The sequence below is a fragment of the Leucopleurus acutus genome (genome assembly GCF_964270905.1).
Source record: "Leucopleurus acutus genome assembly, chromosome: 6".
NCBI lineage: Eukaryota > Metazoa > Chordata > Mammalia > Artiodactyla > Delphinidae > Leucopleurus > Leucopleurus acutus.
The window spans coordinates 114,194,222-114,211,479 of record NC_139149.1 but is presented as its reverse complement, the minus strand read 5'-3'; the positions used below and the strand labels follow the sequence as shown (position 1 = coordinate 114,211,479).

General features: G+C 47.2%; 1 protein-coding gene across 4 annotated transcripts in view; it reads right to left on the bottom strand.

Moving 5' to 3' along the window:
- AGAP1 (ArfGAP with GTPase domain, ankyrin repeat and PH domain 1) overlaps positions 1–17,258 on the bottom strand; it is a 558,850-nt gene that overhangs the window by 183,206 nt on the left and 358,386 nt on the right. The window lies entirely within an intron of this gene.

Sequence of the window (17,258 nt, the reverse complement as noted above, 5' to 3'; positions counted from 1 at the left end):
CCCTATCAGGGGCTTCATGAGTTCGACACTATTTTCAAAACAACCCCAAGACATAGTTTGCTTTTTCCCTCTGTTGAAATTTGCTTCGATGGTGCAAAAGCGATGTGGGTAATAAATATCGCTGACCCCTCAACACGAGTCAAGGCAATGGCAACCACGTTGTACTTTGTACCCTGTCAGTATTTTACTGATTGTCACGCTCTCTAAATACAAACAACAAAAAACAAAAAAGTTTCACCTAAGGATGTTTTCTTTTTGTTTTGTATTTCCTTTGATTTTATTGGTCTGAACTCATTTTACATTAACACTTCAACATTTTAATTTCCCGTAACTGTAAAGCAGAAAATAGAGGAACTTAAGAGAATACCGAACCAGAGTTGGTGTTATAAGAACACTCACATATCTTGCTAACAGAAGGATATTCACTGTTAAATCAAGAGCCTGAAAAAATGGCCACATTTTTCCCCCAGGAATTTCCCTTCTAGGTAATAATTCTAAGGTTCAAAGATACGACAAAATTGAGTTCAAGAATTTTCACTGAAGTTAGATAATGGTAAGGATAAGCAAGCACCTAAATGCCCATGACAAATATTTTGAATTACGTGATAATTTATTTATTTATTTTTATTATTATTATTTTTTCTGGTACGCGGGCCTCTCACTGTTGTGGCCTCTCCCTTTGCGGAGCACAGGCTCCGGACGTGCAGGCTCAGCGGCCATGGCTCACGGGCCCAGCCGCTCCACGGCATGTGGGATCTTCCCGGACTGGGGCACGAACCGGCATCCCCTGCATCGGCAGGCGGACTCTGAACCACTGCGCCACCAGGGAAGCCCTGAATTATGTGATAATTTACAGCCATTCAAAATCATATTTTGAAGAATACTGGCTAACTTTAGATAACAAAGTATGTTCTTAATAAACCAAGAAAAAAAACCACAAAAAACCTACTGATTAAAAAAATTCTAACCTTTGAGCTTTTAAATTTCCCAGGTGATGCCGCGGCAAGTGTACTTAAGTGTTTGTGCTGCGCCGCGAGGGCTGACCACCCTACACAGGAAAGCTCTTCCCTGAGTGTTTCATTCACAAGCTGAATTCGTCATTTGTTTGCTGGGACAACACTTCAACTTGAAAGAATGACTATGTCAGACATTAACTATGCTTATTCGGTCTTGGGTATGTGGTGGAAATTTTCTTGAAAAAGAACAAGTACTTTTCTCGTGTTTGTACTGTAAGGAAAGCAGCTGACAGTATTTGTGGCCAGTGAGAGAATCTGAGCTTTCCAGCAACAATGAGAATTTCGAAAACTTGTGTCTCTCACCATGACACCTTCCAAATACCTGGAGACTTTTCTGACAAGACTGGTGGTGATATTAATGAATGTGATTTTGGGGTATTACTTGATGAAAAGTATCACCATTTGGAAATCTGCATACCTCAGTTAAACAAGCTTTTTGAAATGACTGACACATGGTGTGTCACATGCATGGATACAAGATCATTCAAAGTGCAAGACAGGTCACTGGATGTAATGCAGCAGAGAAGGAAAATTTCACTGAATTCCTAAGCTTTAATGAACTGTCACATGTCAAGTTTTAGTGTAGTATCCAAGAAGAACATGCATGAGCTGAATAATCTGAAATGGCTATTAAAATACTCCTCAACCCTCCTCCACTGTTGGTGGAAATGCAACCTGGTGCTACCACTACGGTAAACAGTTCGGAGCTTCCTCCAAAAACTAAAAATAGAGTTGCCATATGATCCAGCAATCCCACTCCTGGGCGTATACCCAGAAAAGACAAAAACTCTAATCCAAAAAGATACATGCACCCCACTGTTCACTGCAGCATTGTTTACAACAGCCAAGACACAGAAGCAACCTAAATGTCCATCGACAGGTGAATGGATAAAGAAGATGTGGTACGTGTATACAATGGAATACTACTCAGCCATTAAAAAGAATGAAATAATGCCATTTGTAGCCACATGGATGGACCGAGAGATTATCATGCTAAGTGAAGTAAGTCAGACAGAGAAAGACAAATACCATATGATATCACTTATATGTGGAATCTAAACTATGACACAAATGAACTTATCTACAAAACAGAAACAGACTCACAGACATAGAGAACAGACTTGTGGCTGCCAAGGGGGAGGGATGGATTGGGAGTTTGGGGTTAGCAGATGCAAACCATTATATATAGGATGGATAAACAGCAAGGTCCTACTGTACAGCAAAGGGAACTATATTCAATATCCTATAATAAACCATAAGGGAAAAGAATATGAAAAAGAATGTATATGTATGTATAACTGAATCACTTTGCTGTACAGCAGAAAGTAACATAACATTGCAAATCAGCTATACCTCAAACAAATAAATTTTCAGAAAAGCACACTTAAAATAAAAAATACTCCTTCCTCTTCCAACTAAATCTCTCTGTGAGAGCCTCTTCACATACTTTAACCAAAACGACATGTCTCAACAGACTGAAGGCAGAAGTAGAAATGATGGTCTAACTTTCTGAACTGAAATCAAAGAGCTTTGAAAAAAATGGAGCACAATGCTACCCTGCTTATGATTTCCTTTCGTTTTGGAAAGTATCTTTTTCATTAAAAAAATGTTATTTATGGAATAATATGTAATGGATAGGTTATTATTTTAAATGAATTATATGAATATTAAATGCTTTCTCAGTCATTTCTCCCATGATAAACATCAATAGATATAATCCACAGAAACAAAAGCTCTTTCAGATTCTTCAGTTTTTAGGAAGGTAAAAGGGCCCTAAGGCCAAAAGGTTTGACACCCACTAGTCTAGCTTGATGTTCACAAAACAGCCAAGGGCTCTGTGTGTGTGATTTTATGCACACAGCTAGGGGAGGAGCACTGCAGCCTGAGCTGTGCAGATATTAGAAATGGTCTGCAGATATGTCTGTCTTCTCCTGGAGGAGAGGAAGAACTCAGTCTTCCCTATTTTCACTCCACTTCATGAATGTGTCCAGGTTCAAGAGGAACGGTAGTTTATATAAATTCTGTTTTTTAAAACCCTTACTTCTGGGCTCAAAAAAAAGATGTAAGAGAAGCCATTGTCAGATGCACTGCTATTCCCAAACTCCACTTAATACTATTTTCAAAGGAAACTCATCTATAAAGACATACATAATACCATCCCTTCAAAGAGACCAAGCAAACGCTTAAGTCCGACATGGATGAATAATAAACAATAGCCTCATATATAGTCACAGGCACAGAGGAAAGTAATACCCTAAAAACACTATGAAAATAGTATCGTAAAACTATGCGAAATCCTCCGGCCACATCCTTTCAGATCACATCCCTCAAAGAAGACGATTTCTCCTTCTCTCCAAAGGATCACAGTTACAATAGCAAAGGAAGCAGGCAGCTTCAAGAGAAAAACCTTATGAGAATCAGTCTGCTTTCCCAAAGACAGCCAACAGAATTCCGCTGTTTCACTTCTGGAGCTGCTTCGGAAAGACCACTTGACCAGCGGATGTCAACGTGACCTGTGGCCACCGCAGGAAGAAGATACCTGGCAAATTGGATGTCAAATGGCGTCTGAGGCAAAGGCAACGCTTAGGACACCTGATTCTGAACCAAGGCTTTACTGGGCCTGGGTAACTACCTAAGAGGTGGTAACGGAAAAGGTTGGTGAAGCGTCGTGAGGGATCCGTGGTGGCACCGTTCGCTTCCACAGGGAGCTCAACACCACTGAAGCAGGGCAAACCTCTCCGGTGCATGTGCTCAAAGCGCTGGCATCCAACACATGTGGGCTCAAGTCCAACATTAGCCCAGGGGGAACAGGTTAATATAATATATATCAAAATAGCAGGAAATTCTACGTTGAATTATGAATATACCTTTCCTTCTTGATTGTATCTGCCTTGACTGACCCAGTATATTGAGCTTCACACTGCAAGAAAGATTTTTCTCATTTTAGGTTAAATTGAACATTACCCAGTTGTAGCCCATGCGTGCTCAGACCTAGCCTATACAACAGCAGTGTGTTGGATATGCAGGCAGGTCTCTCCCAGAGGCACGCATGAGTGAGAGTTCACAGCAATAAACTACAAGGAGCCAGCCCCATTCCCTGGCTCCACGACTCTTTTAATAATTAAATATGGCTTGAAACAACTGGACCAGTAGTTAGATCCTGGAAATTCTGAGTTATGTAGGAATGTTCACCATAATTATAATTAGCTCTATCTGAACCACTTTAAAACTTCAGATTTCTTGGGATGAATTTGCTAGAACATGAAGCACTTAAAGAAACAGATTTTTTTGTTTTGTTTTGATTTGTGGTACGCGGGTCTCTCACTGTTGTGGCGATTTTTAAAACATTTTTACAAAATGTTTATTGGTATACTTATTTAGTATCTGTGAGCTCTGTGAGGGCAGGGACAGTATCCCCAGCACCAAGCAAGTGTCTGACGCAAGACAGACACACAGTGACTTCTTACTGAAGAAATGAAGAAGTAGGATTTATACACTCGGGAAAGCAACTCAGACACTGCAACGGAATGGGAAGGAGTAGAAGCATAGGGACACCACTTAAAGCAGTGCCTAAAGGAAGGGATGGCGACAAGAGATTTCCTAGCGGGAAGAAACAGACTTTTAAGACAGAAGAAGAGCACACACGTCTGTCTTCAGAGGACACTAATGATCGCTAAGCCTTTTCTTCTACCATTTGGCCCAACACAGGACAGGAAAATTCCCACTTCAGTTTTTGCCCATCACAAAACTTAAGTACTTCTTCTAATTTCAAAACTTTCACTAGGCCTGTCTGGAAGTCTCATTATTTTTTTTTTTTCCCGATGCATTGCTATTTTAGGAGTGATTCTGTTTTCCTAACACTACTTAACTGCCCGCCAAGGTGGTTCACCTTGTAGTATGATCAGATTCATTTCAAATGAATAGCAGTCAGGTCACTGATTAACATAGTTTTCTGGTTTCCTAAACCAAGGATGGATGTCCACAGAAAACAAAGTTAGCCTCCTCCGGGCCAGAGGATGGCCTCAGAGCGAGAGTGCCTGGGAGCCTCTGCCTGTCAGGAGTTGTGGGCTTGGGCCATGCTATTTAACCAGTCTGGGTCCCGATGTCCACATCTTGAAAAATAAGGGTGTTAATAGTTCTTGCCTCATGAGATCGTTGTCCCGATTAACTGAGACAATATACAAAGAGCTTGAAAGAATGCCAAAGCCCTTTAGAAATGCTGGCTCTACTGCTCTTGTCTAATAAAAATACTGAAATACTTGCCCTCTGATTTTATGTGGGCATTTCCCGAAGTGCGGGCAGCATCCCCACCGGGGGTGGCCATTCCGACAGGATGAGCCACGGGGGTGACCTGCAAAGCTAGTTTTCACCTCACAGCATAGGAAAAAAAAAAACTGTCCTCTGCAAACGCGTGACATTTTCTACATTTTTCTTCTTCTTTTTCTCCCCCCTCCTCCTTTTTCTTTTCTTTTCTTTTCTTTTTTTTGGTGGGGGAGGCATGTACAGGGTAGTCAGACATTTTTATTGCAAAATGCCGTCTGGAAAAGATGCAAAACAAAATTGCTAACATGCAAGGGAGAAAAATAAGGGAGAAAAACAAAAGGCCCCCTTCCCTTTGCTTATTGAGTTCAAAGGCATAACAGGCAAGCACCCTACAGCAAATGGGAAGCTACACTAATTTTAAAGCCATAAAACGCTATCAAGTTCCCTGCGGGGCAGGACTACACTGAAGCTCGTGGCACCTAAATAAGATATGGTTCATTTACTTCGCAGCTTAGCCTAATGTAATCATCAGCGGAGTTTTAGCCTAGAGTTGTAACAGGCAAACAGCCGCTGCGGCAGAGGCGGTACTCCCAGCCATCGGCGGGGCCGTGGCTAGACGGCTGTTGATTAGAAGATTTTTCAGTTTTGACAAGCACTTAATGAACATCAATCGCACCTTGACTGGTTTCCATCTGGGGCCACAGGCACACCTGAGAAGAAGCAGGTCTCCCCGTCTCCGCCTCTCCTTCCTTCCCAACACTGTAGCAACCAGCCGGCAACCAGGTTAGAACCGGAGAAGCACATACTTACAAATAATGAAATTCCATTTCTTGGCAACAGGGAAAAAGAATATTCCCGCACTGTCCCCCACGTCCGATCTCTCTCACTGAGAGTTCTCCGGAGCGACTTGCCGTCAGTGAAGAAAACGGACGGGTTTGATTTATTTACCTTTCGCAAGAATTTCCGGCCATAATTAGTAACCCTCAAAAGGCCTGAAATGGAAAACCAAGTGATACAGATTGGGTACAAGGATGAAGCATCATGCTGCGTACTGATAAGACGATATTCCAAGGACTCCTCTGGAAGCTTTACTCAGATCCACAAGCTACACGGTTAACTCTGTACAGTTATAAAAACATATATATACTTTTTTTTTTTTTTTGAAAAGCAAGAAGGCAGAAGAATTTTTCAATGTAGAAAAATTTTTAAGTTAGGTAGGGTCTAGGCTACCTGGTGGTTTAATTTCTATACAGATAGGAAAACTTTGTCTGATCTCACCCTACTTATGGTCACTCTGTTCTCAACATCAAGACGTGTACTATGGTGAGCCTGCATTTTGGCCATTTTAACCATCAATCTAAACACTTTCAAAGCCCAAGGGCTACCTAAAATAAACAAGGAATTCCTCAGGGCAGAAATAAGAGTTTGATAAAGATTCTAACATTTTTGTGTATGTGTAATAGGTATGAGTTTTTCAGTAGTCATCTTTTTCTAACAAAATTTGTAGCTAGGGGCTTCCCTGGTGGCGCACTGGTTGAGAGTCCGCCTGCCGATGCAGGGGACACGGGTTCGTGCCCCGGTCCGGGAAGATCCCACATGCCGTGGAGCGGCTGGGCCCGTGAACCATGGCCACTGAGCCTGCGCGTCCGGAGCCTGTGCTCCGCAACGGGAGAGGCCACAACAGTGAGAGGCCCGCGTACCGCAAAAAAAAACAAACAAAAATAACAAACAAACAAAACAAACAAAAAAACCTTGTAGCTATTCCCTGAAAATATTTATACTACTGTGGCAGTATCATTCCATGGGTTTGAAATCATTGATATACGGGAGAAATAATTTATCATACTATCTGAAACTTGCTGGATGAATGCCAAAAATATTTCCCAGGTCACCTAAAGAGCAGAGAGGGACAGCCTCCCTCACCTCTGGAGGGCACTTGGCAAACACAGAGAGAGCCCATGGCCCATGTGGGCAGGGCTGGGTGGGTGTTTGCATGCCACGTGGATTCCAGACCATCATTCAGGTTATGAATCCTCCAGAACCCACCATGCTCATGACTGGGCCTAGCGATCTCTCTGTGCTATTTCTCATCCAGGGCCCTCATTAATGCTGGGCATCTTTAAATTCAGCCATTCTCAGTAGTTCTCCCACACTGTAGTTTTTACATTAAAACCTCAAGCTCCAGAGAGGTATTTGTACACCTGTGCTCACAGCAGCATCATTCACAATAGTTAAGAGGAGGAAACAGCCCAAGTGTCCATCCAACAAATGGATACACAGAATGCGGTATGTATACCTGGAACTAGTGCCAGGACCCCGATGGACACCAAAATCCGCAGATGCTCAAGTCCCTTGTATAGGACGGCACAGTATGTGCATATAACCTACACATATCCTCCTGTGCACTTTGAGTCAGCTCTAGATTGCTCATAATGCCCAATACGATGTAAGTGCTGTATAAACAGCTGCTGGCAGGCGAGAAATTCAAATTTTGTTTTCTGGAACTCTCTGGAATTTTTTTCCCGAATGTTTTCGATCTGCGGTTGGTTGAATCCCTGGACTGTATACGTCCAATGGTATTGTATGTATATACAATGGAATATTATTCGGCCTTAAAAAGGGAGGAAATGCTACAACACAGATGAACCTTCAAGACAGGATGCTAAGTGAAATAAGCCAATCACAAAAAGATACACACTACATGATTCCACTCCTATGAGGTACTCAGAGTAGTCAAATTCATAGAAACAGAAGGTAGAAGGGTGGCTGGAGGAGGGGGAATTCAGAGTCAGCGTTTGATGGGGACAGAGCTTCAGTTTTGCAAAATGAAAAAGTATCGGAAATGGACGGTGGTGACGGTTGCACGACACTGTGAATGGCCTCATCACTCCTCAACTATCTGCTTAAAAATGGTGAAGATGGCAAATTTTATGTGATGTGTGTTTTACTACAAATAGAGCAAAACAAAACCAAAAAACATCTCAAACTCCTGCCCAGCCTTGGCGACCTGCTCTTCATTCTGCAGAAATGGAGCCTGGAAGTGACCGTGACACTTTTCTGTGGCTTAAAAACATCACATGGCGGCTTCCTTTTCTACAGTTTCAGAACTGCAGGCCTACAGGTGTGAGGACAGGCCACGCGTTCGGCTAATCGTGCCATCATTCTTTCACTCTTTCGACAAAACAGCACTGGCTCAATGTGAAGGCAACGCCGGCAACAGGACCCAGAATGTCTCCGGCTCCGAGGAGCTCCCAGTTTTGGGGGAGAATCGGGGCCATGAAATAAGGCAAGGGAACAGGGAAATGAGCCAGAGGGTAAGGTGCGGGCACTCAGCAGCGGTGCCCACACAGGCCTGCCTAGCAGGGGAGGAGGCTTCCGGGAGGAAGTGACATGTAAGACACCACCAGGAGGGGGCAGGAAAGAACATTGCTGGTGGCAGCCACGGCATCTGTTAGGACCTGGAGCCCCCAAAACATGGCCAGTGCCAGGAACTAAAAGAAAACCAGAGCTGTGGAGGAGGGATGGCGGGAGACTGAGGGAGCAGGTGAGGCCCGGAGGGGCCTGCTAGGGAGCAAGGACGCCGTCTGAAGTGAAGCGGGAATCCTCTCCGCACGGAATGTCTAAAAGAAACAAGTGCAGGGACGGAAATCAACGTGTGACGTGAATTACAAGTGAGGGATCATGGGAAGACCTGCTCTTCTCCGCACTGTGCAGACAGGTTTTGGGGAACGCGATGGGCAGGTACCACTCTAGGAGAAACGAGCAGACACGCAGTTCTGAAAGTTCAGGACAGGTAGGGGTCGGGAAGTCGTCTCTCTAGCTGTGACCTCTGAGGTCTTCCTGATGAATTCCCAGGGACTACGGTGGAGAAAGAGAGGCCAGCAGAGCAATCGCCTTGAAAGGGGCCTCCTGATTCCAGGGAGCCGCCCAGTCCCAGGGCTCCACAGGGGCACCTCCAGGCTGCCACGGCGGGGATGGGGCCATGCCAGGAGCTGAAACCACAAATAAGGGGGCCTGGTCCATGGCTGCTTCTGTCCACCTGCAACCAGAAGGTATCGACTCGGGGGGTGGGGAGGGGGAAGCTGACGGAACGCCTTGGAAATCAAGCAAGGAAGGAAGGAACTATAAGACGGAAGGAGGTAATGAAGTTTGGGAGGCCAGAGATGCAACACACCTTGATCGCATTCTGTAGATAAAACACACTGAATGAAGTTCCGCCCAGAGCCACGTGTGTATAAACATAAGAGCCTATGCTCCTACGTTGACTAGAGAGGGGTGTATTTAAGAATACACTCTCCCATCAAGCGCCTGCTATAAGCTGCCTCGGTTCCTGCCCTGGAAAAGGCAGAGCATTCAGTACGCCTTGAGGTGCACAAATCAACACCTCCAGATCCTTGAGGTGATTCCCACAACACTGGCTTGAAAGGCCAGGTCTGCCCCGAAACCGATCCGTTTGGATAAAGGGCCTATGGTTGCTTCTGGGGAAGCAGAGAACGCTGGAGACTGAAGGACGTGAGCCTCTGTCCCATCCTCGACAAAGCCCCGCACACAGGGCTTATCCCTTCAGGCCCAGAAGCAGGAGACACACTTGGGATCTTCGGTGCTTCTCAGAGCTGTCTCCTGCCATCTGAGAAGCTCTTGCAGAAACACCTGTCGCGGTCCGATGTACTTGTCGCGGCCCGATGTACCGCTTACAAACCCTTTCCCACTTGTCTAAACAGGCAGTGAGACTAGAGAACAGAAGTGCTCATCTGTTGCCATAAAGCTGCAGACCTTTGCTCCCTGATACCTACATGTTTTCCTAACCTCCTCTACATGGATTGTTCTGGTTCCAACACTCTTCTAAGATTTTATGGCATCCGTATCATGCCACTTGCGTGTGTGCTCTCTTCCGACCCCGACGTAAGCTAATCTATTCTTAGGGAGGTCTAGTTGTGCTATGTGGGTGGCTTCCTCCGTCTCAGTCTCACCAGAATTTTTAAAGCAGAGCCAGGATCACCAAGGACAGGTTTGGAGCCCAGGCCCCTAGGAGCACAGACTTGACATGAAGCTACTGAGCAGCCGTGCTCCCTGCCACGTGGCCCCTACGTGCGGGCCTGTGTGCTGAGCCCATGCTAGCCCTGGGCAGACAGGGGACTGGGCACAGTCCTTGCCCTCGGTGAGGCTACACTAGACGAAGCGGCACAGATGCGAGAGGTGCCAGGACAGGCGGGCAGCCTGGGAACCAGGTGTACCTCCAGCGGACAAAGGGCATGAAGGTCCACCTGCATGACGAGCATCAGACCAGAAACACAAGAAGCCAGACTGGAGAGGAACGTACAGACCGAGGACAGCTTCCGGCACTGCGGCTTTTACAGGGGTAGCAAGATCCCGTAATCATTCATCACAGAACGATGCAGGTCGACTGCCGCGGTGTGACACAGCCAGGACACGCCAGACAGCATCTTCTCAGAAAGAAAGGGAGGCCTGACTTCTCTCTCAGGGTTATCAGTCATTCCATGACTCAAAGCTTCTACATCTGGAAATCTGGGCTTGGAATCTGTCTGTCTAGCCCTGTAGCCTGGCTTCTGCAATGTTCTGGGGAAAACAAGGGAGAGGTTTTCCGAGTGTAACTCAATTCACCACCTCAAGAGATAGGGGTCTCCCTTCACGGGTGTGCAGCGGGCTGAAGGGACAGATTCTTAGTGAATCCTCAATCCTCAAGTAAAACGTCCCCATTTTATGTGAGGATTGTGTTATTTTATTTTTTTACTTTTGGCCGCACCTTGCAGCTTGTGGGATCCTAGCTCCCTGACCAGGGATTGAACACGGGCCCTCGGCAGTGAAAGCGGAAGAGTCCTAACAACTGGACTGCCAGGGAATTCCCAGGATTGTTATTTTAAATGACACTTACCAGCAGTGGGTACAGGCAAGAGTTGTTCTTACAACAAATGGTATCTTCCTTTTCACATTTAACTATTTCTTTTGAGAAGCATACCTACTTAGGAAAGCATCTCACATCTTTTTGTTATTTTGGCATCAGTATCAGTAAACAAGTGGATTTTTCTGCCTGACTTTGAAACTAGAAACATACTGCAATCAGCATTCCGATGACAATTCAGAGTTCAAGTCCATGGGGGAAAAACAAGGAAATGTCAGCAACCTGCAGAATCCAAGGCTTTGTGGAGCCGGAGAGTCTAAGGCAGTTGATTAGGAACGAATGTCCTGTAAGAAGGAAAAGCCCAGTTCTGCAGGGCAGGGAGAAATGACAGCACCCCAGCTGCTGCTATAACTCAGGCAACATACAGAATGGGAAAGAAATCCAGGCGGGAGTATTTCAAAAGTGTGAGCAACTCAAGCACATGTCAGCCAGGTGGGCTGTCCACCCCTGCCACGTGTGCTCAGGAGGAAGCTGGGAGAACCCTCCTGGTCCGGGCACCATAAAGTCCTTGGCTTGACCTGCAGCCAAGAGAGAACTCTTACAAGTCCACTTAGGAACCACCCCCCCCACACCTTTGCCAGCAGGAATTTCAGCTGTGCCCTCGACGGCAGCTCCTTCGACACGGAAGATGAATGGGTGGCGATGCTGAACTGTGCAGCCCCGAGGTCCAAGTTCCTTCTCATTATCCTCTCCATTTTTCTATCAAGGTGCTCCCCAAGGCTCACATTCAAGTCCATAGAAAGGGAATTCAAGGATCTCAGAACAGGCTGCCTTTCACCCACCCAGACTAGAAACCAGCAAAGTGTCACAAAACCTCGGGACACTAAGACGTGTCTCCCCCCCGAAAAGTTAAGCAGGTAGGGCTTTTTAAAGGTCTTGGAGTTGTACAATTTTCTCCGAGAATCAAAAAAATACAGGCCACGGAGCAGCAGCAGAAGTCAACAGCTCGCTTTTTATTTATTTATTTACTTTTAAAGTGTGTTTATTTTTATTTGTCTATTTTTGGCTGTGTTGGGTCTTCGTTGCTGCGCGCAGGCTTTTCTCTAGTTGCGGCGAGCGGGGGCTACTCTTCGTTGCAGTGCGTGTGCTCCTCATGGCGGTGGCTTCTCTTGTTGTGGAGCACGGGCTCTAGGGCACAGGCTCAGTAGTTGTGGCGCCCGGGCTCAGTTGCTCCGCGGCATGTGGGATCTTCCCGGAACAGGGCTCGAACCCGTGTCCCCTGCATCGGCAGGCGAGTTCTTAACCACTGCGCCACCAGGGAAGCCCGACAGCTTGCTTTTTACTATTTCAGTCTTATTTATATATTTAGGGCTGTCTTTGCAAATTGCCACGTGGAGATGAAAGAGCAGTTAAGCTGGTCAGTCCTGAAGCTCGGGTGACCAACTTCTCCCAGTTGCCTGGGACTTCCCAGGTTTTAGCACTGGACGTCCTGCATCCTAGGAAAACCAGGGCAGTCGATACTCTACAACGCCAAAGCAGCTTCGTTATCTTGGTTGAGTTTTCTATGTGTTATCTAAACTGCGCTCTAGGTTTTATTTAATTTAATAACAGCATCTTGAGAAAGAAAGGCGAATCAAATCAACTGGCTTGTTTTCTGAGCCCGGGTCTTCGTCTTACCATGAAACTGATCCCACCCAGCAACTCCAAACTTGGAATGGGGGGTGTCCTTAGAAGTCCAACTGACTCTGCGAGCCTCCATTTGCTAGGGGCTCCTGGTGACAATTTCAGACGCACACACCCTTAAGAGTCTGAAGTGATCTTGAGAAGACAGTAACGGCAAGCATGCCCTTGCAGTTAAAGGATTCTTTCTCTGGATTTCCAGAGCAGACGCTGTGCAGCCAGTTTCTCGATGTCTACCTTAAAATGCACACTGAGAAGAAATGAAGCCTGACTGTATGCAGAAGGGTAGGATGTGTGAGCTGAAGCTTCGCAGGCAAGTTCCACCTTCTGAAAAGGCGGCAGCCCAGGTCCACCACAGACCAGGCGCTGATACACTCAGTTACAGAGACAACGCCACGGACCTGTGGGTTCCTTCAGTCCTCCCCCACCGGCTGCTCTGCTCAGCTATTCTGCCCCTGCCATCAGACCGCACGGCTATCCTTCCCCAGTGCGGGAACCACCGATCTTCAGGAACATCTAGGTTGAAATCCACCATCACTTCTTCCTCCTATGCCTGCATCTCCTCCTCTCTACCTACAATGCAGGAGGGAGGGGGACCCCATGAGCCCAAGCCAGCCACTGCTGACGGCCCCCGAGCCCCTGGGGAAGAGCGGAAGCAGGCCAGGAGGGGCGGCAGTGGGCGAAGGGTGGGGTTGAGACTTCACGGACCACAGAGTGAGTAAATCTGGGGTCCAGAGGCGTCGCTGATATCAACTTGTAGGGAACTTTCTCTGTCTGGGTGGGATCAATGTTTGGCCCACTTTCCCTCTCATTTCCAGATGATCACTTCGTATGATCTGGCCACACACAGGCGATTCTATCCCACTGCCCGGAGAGGGTCTCTCCTCCCTAAGAGAAGTGTTTAAGGTTTTCAACAACAGGAAACGTGCCTGGGGTGAAAAAGCTTCCTTCAATGATGTCTATCTGCGGTACAGGGAAGGCTTAGGGACACCTGTGCTACAGAAATGGCAGAATGAGGCCAAGCTGTGTGTCAGAGGGACCAAGGATTTGGGCTCCTAAATAATCTGTGTAGGAGCTGAGATGAGGCTTGGGGTGAAAACCAGAAAGACACATCCGGGATGATGCCATCAAACTGGGCCGACTTTGAGGGCTTGGGAAGAAGACGTGGCTGGGAAAGGGTGTGCCAGAAGGGAAATCTGAAGCTGCGGTGACCAGTGGGAAGTGATGTCCTGGGGACACCACCCGAGGTCCCTTTCTATTGATCTTGTGCCTGTGAGCTCTGAGGGGGACAGGCCATCCAGGGGCACCCGCGTCAGATTCCCTGGCAGCTGACCCATTCCAAGCGCTCGGTGAACTTGGTCTCATACCAACCCCACTGCCGGCTGCAAAGCTGAGGCCCCCCAGTTTCATGACTGCCAGCCTGTTTCTTAAGCCCCAGTTTCTGACAAGCCAGAGCATGTCATACTGCTAGGATTCCACAAGCTGGGCACACAGCTGGGGCCACACACTGACTGTTTATTTTGTCCAAAGGCTGGGTCTGTTTCCTACCCCACCAACACGTGCGAGACATCTGCTGGGACTGAAACTTGTGGTTCGGGTCCAAAGGATGATCTTTACATAAACACTTCCACAGACACCTGTGTAATAAGGAAACCGTATCTGTTTCCCTCAAGAATAGAAATGACCTCTTCTGGGAGATCTTTTTTTTTTTTCGGTATGCGGGCCTCTCACCGTCACAGCCTCTCCCGTTGCGGAGCACAGGCTCCGGACGCGCAGGCTCAGTGGCCATGGCTCACGGGCCCAGCCGCTCCGCGGCATGTGGGATATTCCCGGACCAGGGCACGAACCCGTGTCCCCTGCATCGGCAGGCGGACTCTCAACCACTGCGCCACCAGGGAAGCACCCCCTCTTTTTTTTTAAAGGAAGTGGTCAGTCTCCCGCTTCCACAGCACCCAAAGTAAGTTAAAGGTAGAGCCCAGTGCTGCTGGAGCATCCTGTCCAAGAAAACATCTGAGAAAACCATCACTGCTGGCAGCCCAGGGGAGCTGACGGGGTGATGCGGCAAGGCTGGGGAAGGAGAGGCTTGTGGGGCAGGCAGCTCGGTCCAGCAGCAAACTCCGTACCCTGTCATGAACTCTTGGCCTTGCCTGCCTGCCGGTCCAGGGACACTGGTCAGGGTGGTCATCTGGGATTTTAAATCGGCTAGCTAACGAAGGAGCTGTCTAGATCAGCCCCTGCAGAGGGGGTCCAGCCTTACAGACCACGCTCTCTGATGCGGGCAACACTGCAGGTGACGCACTTCGACTGCAATAGAACAATTCAGGGCCCTCACCACGCTGGCCTGTTTCCCCACAAGCTTGATTCAGTCGTTTCCTCTTGCTCCAGCCCTCCTTGTGTGCAAGACCCCGCCGAGATCCGTGGGTTCAACAGGACACCATGTCGAAGGTGACTCGTGATAGAGTCAGGGTCCAGCCTGATGGAGTCCGTGCGCAGTGCCTGTGTGCACAGGAAATGAATGCCTGTCCACCAAGAGGAGAGCCACACGGCCACAGGGGCTGCTACAGGCCCCACCTAACATCTGTTTGAATGATACACGTTTTGTGTATCTCAAGACTACTGCTCTCAGACGCCCAACCCCACCCCATTACAGGCGCATTACCTTACTGGAATCCCACCCTCCAAAAAGCATGCCAGTTTCCTTTTTGGTAAATAAATTACCTCATCGTCAAAAGTTACGAGGATACACGGGAGCTGGCACAGCTATTCCACCAAAAGGACAAACACAATCTTTGTAGAAAAGTATCTGAAAATGTCAGACTGTTTAGCCAAGTTCTTTTCCTTGGCTCCCTGGAGAGGAACAGGCTGTAGGTTCTGCTACTTGAGATCAATGCAGGTCCCCTGCTCCATGGCCAGTAGAAGGGCGATGACCGACAGTACTGAAACCCAAAGCCACCAACCTGGGCAAGATTTCCCCAACATTTAACCACTTAGGTCCTCAGCACAAGTGGCCAGTAAGCTTAGCGGTCCTCCTGCCATAATACATCTCGGAGATAACCAGGGAGTGGGTGATACAGTGTGATCAGTGTTGGAGACCATTTGGTTCTTTCACCTTTTGAAATTTTCCAGACCCATTCTCCATGATGCAGAACTTTGGGACCTGAGGTAGCAACACATCTGCATGCCCCCAAATTTCTTATTAAGGAAAGTCAGGATTCTGCCCTTGGACATCCCCTTGAATACCTCCTCCCATCTGGAACCAAAGAATGCCAGTCTAACTCAGCTGCTGGGGATCTGTAGCTCCCAACAACTTCGACTAGAACAGATCCGTTCCAGGTACCTGCCAGAGAATGTACCTGAAACTCAAAACTCAAAATATACCTTCACCCAAAGCTTAGCTGTACAGACAAAATCGGTGAAGGATTACCATGAAGGTCATGCCACCCCGTCATGCTCCAGTAATTCAAATCCACTTCTAGATTAAGCCACTCCCTTAGGGAACTGTGTCCCTGCATCAATAATTCCAGTTCCCAAGTGACTGGCATGAACTGAAATGCACTTTAAAATGACACTGGCTCTTGCTTGCCCTACAATTACATAACAAAGCCCCACTGTGCTCCTTTGCCGGATTCCAATAATATCCATGCATACATAGGAAAAAAAAAAAAAGACGGCACTGAGGGCCATGAGAAGAAGCAGACTGTGTGGGAGAATGTTTGAAGAACCGATGCTGATTACATCACCAAGAGGTTGAGATGAAAAATAAGTGGGCATCAGCCCTCCTACAGGAATGTTCCAGTACCATCTTTTGTTGCTATCATCTTTCCCCCTTGGCAAGTAGGAGCAAATGCCCCTCTGATGGCACGTGAGCTTAGCAGGTGAGCGTTAAGGTGACCTAAGATGCATCGTCAATCAGATCTCACGTTTTTTTTCCTTCCCAGCAAGAAGATGGTGATTGCACGTCTCCCTCTAAGTAACATAAAGCAAATGGGTCAATAATTAGGCTTCGCACTCTGACGGGGTCTTTGGAAGAACTACGCCAGGGAAAAAGGGCAGCCTCCTTGCTGATGGGGCAGCTCTGCGGAGAGAACCCCAAAGACCTGGAGAGGGACAGGACTGCCACAGGCAGGCCTCATGGGATGGTATTAAGTCTCTGATTTGGAGGTCACTGGAGAAGCAGGCGGACTCTACTCCCCAAATAATCCCAAATAAATCAAGCACAAAGGAATTTCCTCTGTAAAAGAAGGAGTATATCTCTCAAAAGTCTACTTAATGGTGAAGCATGGGAAGCATTCCATCGACAGGAGAAACACACCAGAGACACCTAAAGAAACATGCTTTTGAACACGGTTCAGAAAGGTGAAGCCACTGCTGTAAGACAAGAGGGAAAAGGGCAATTCACCCCAGCAAGCAAATTACACAGCGAGGGTACCGTCTGTTAC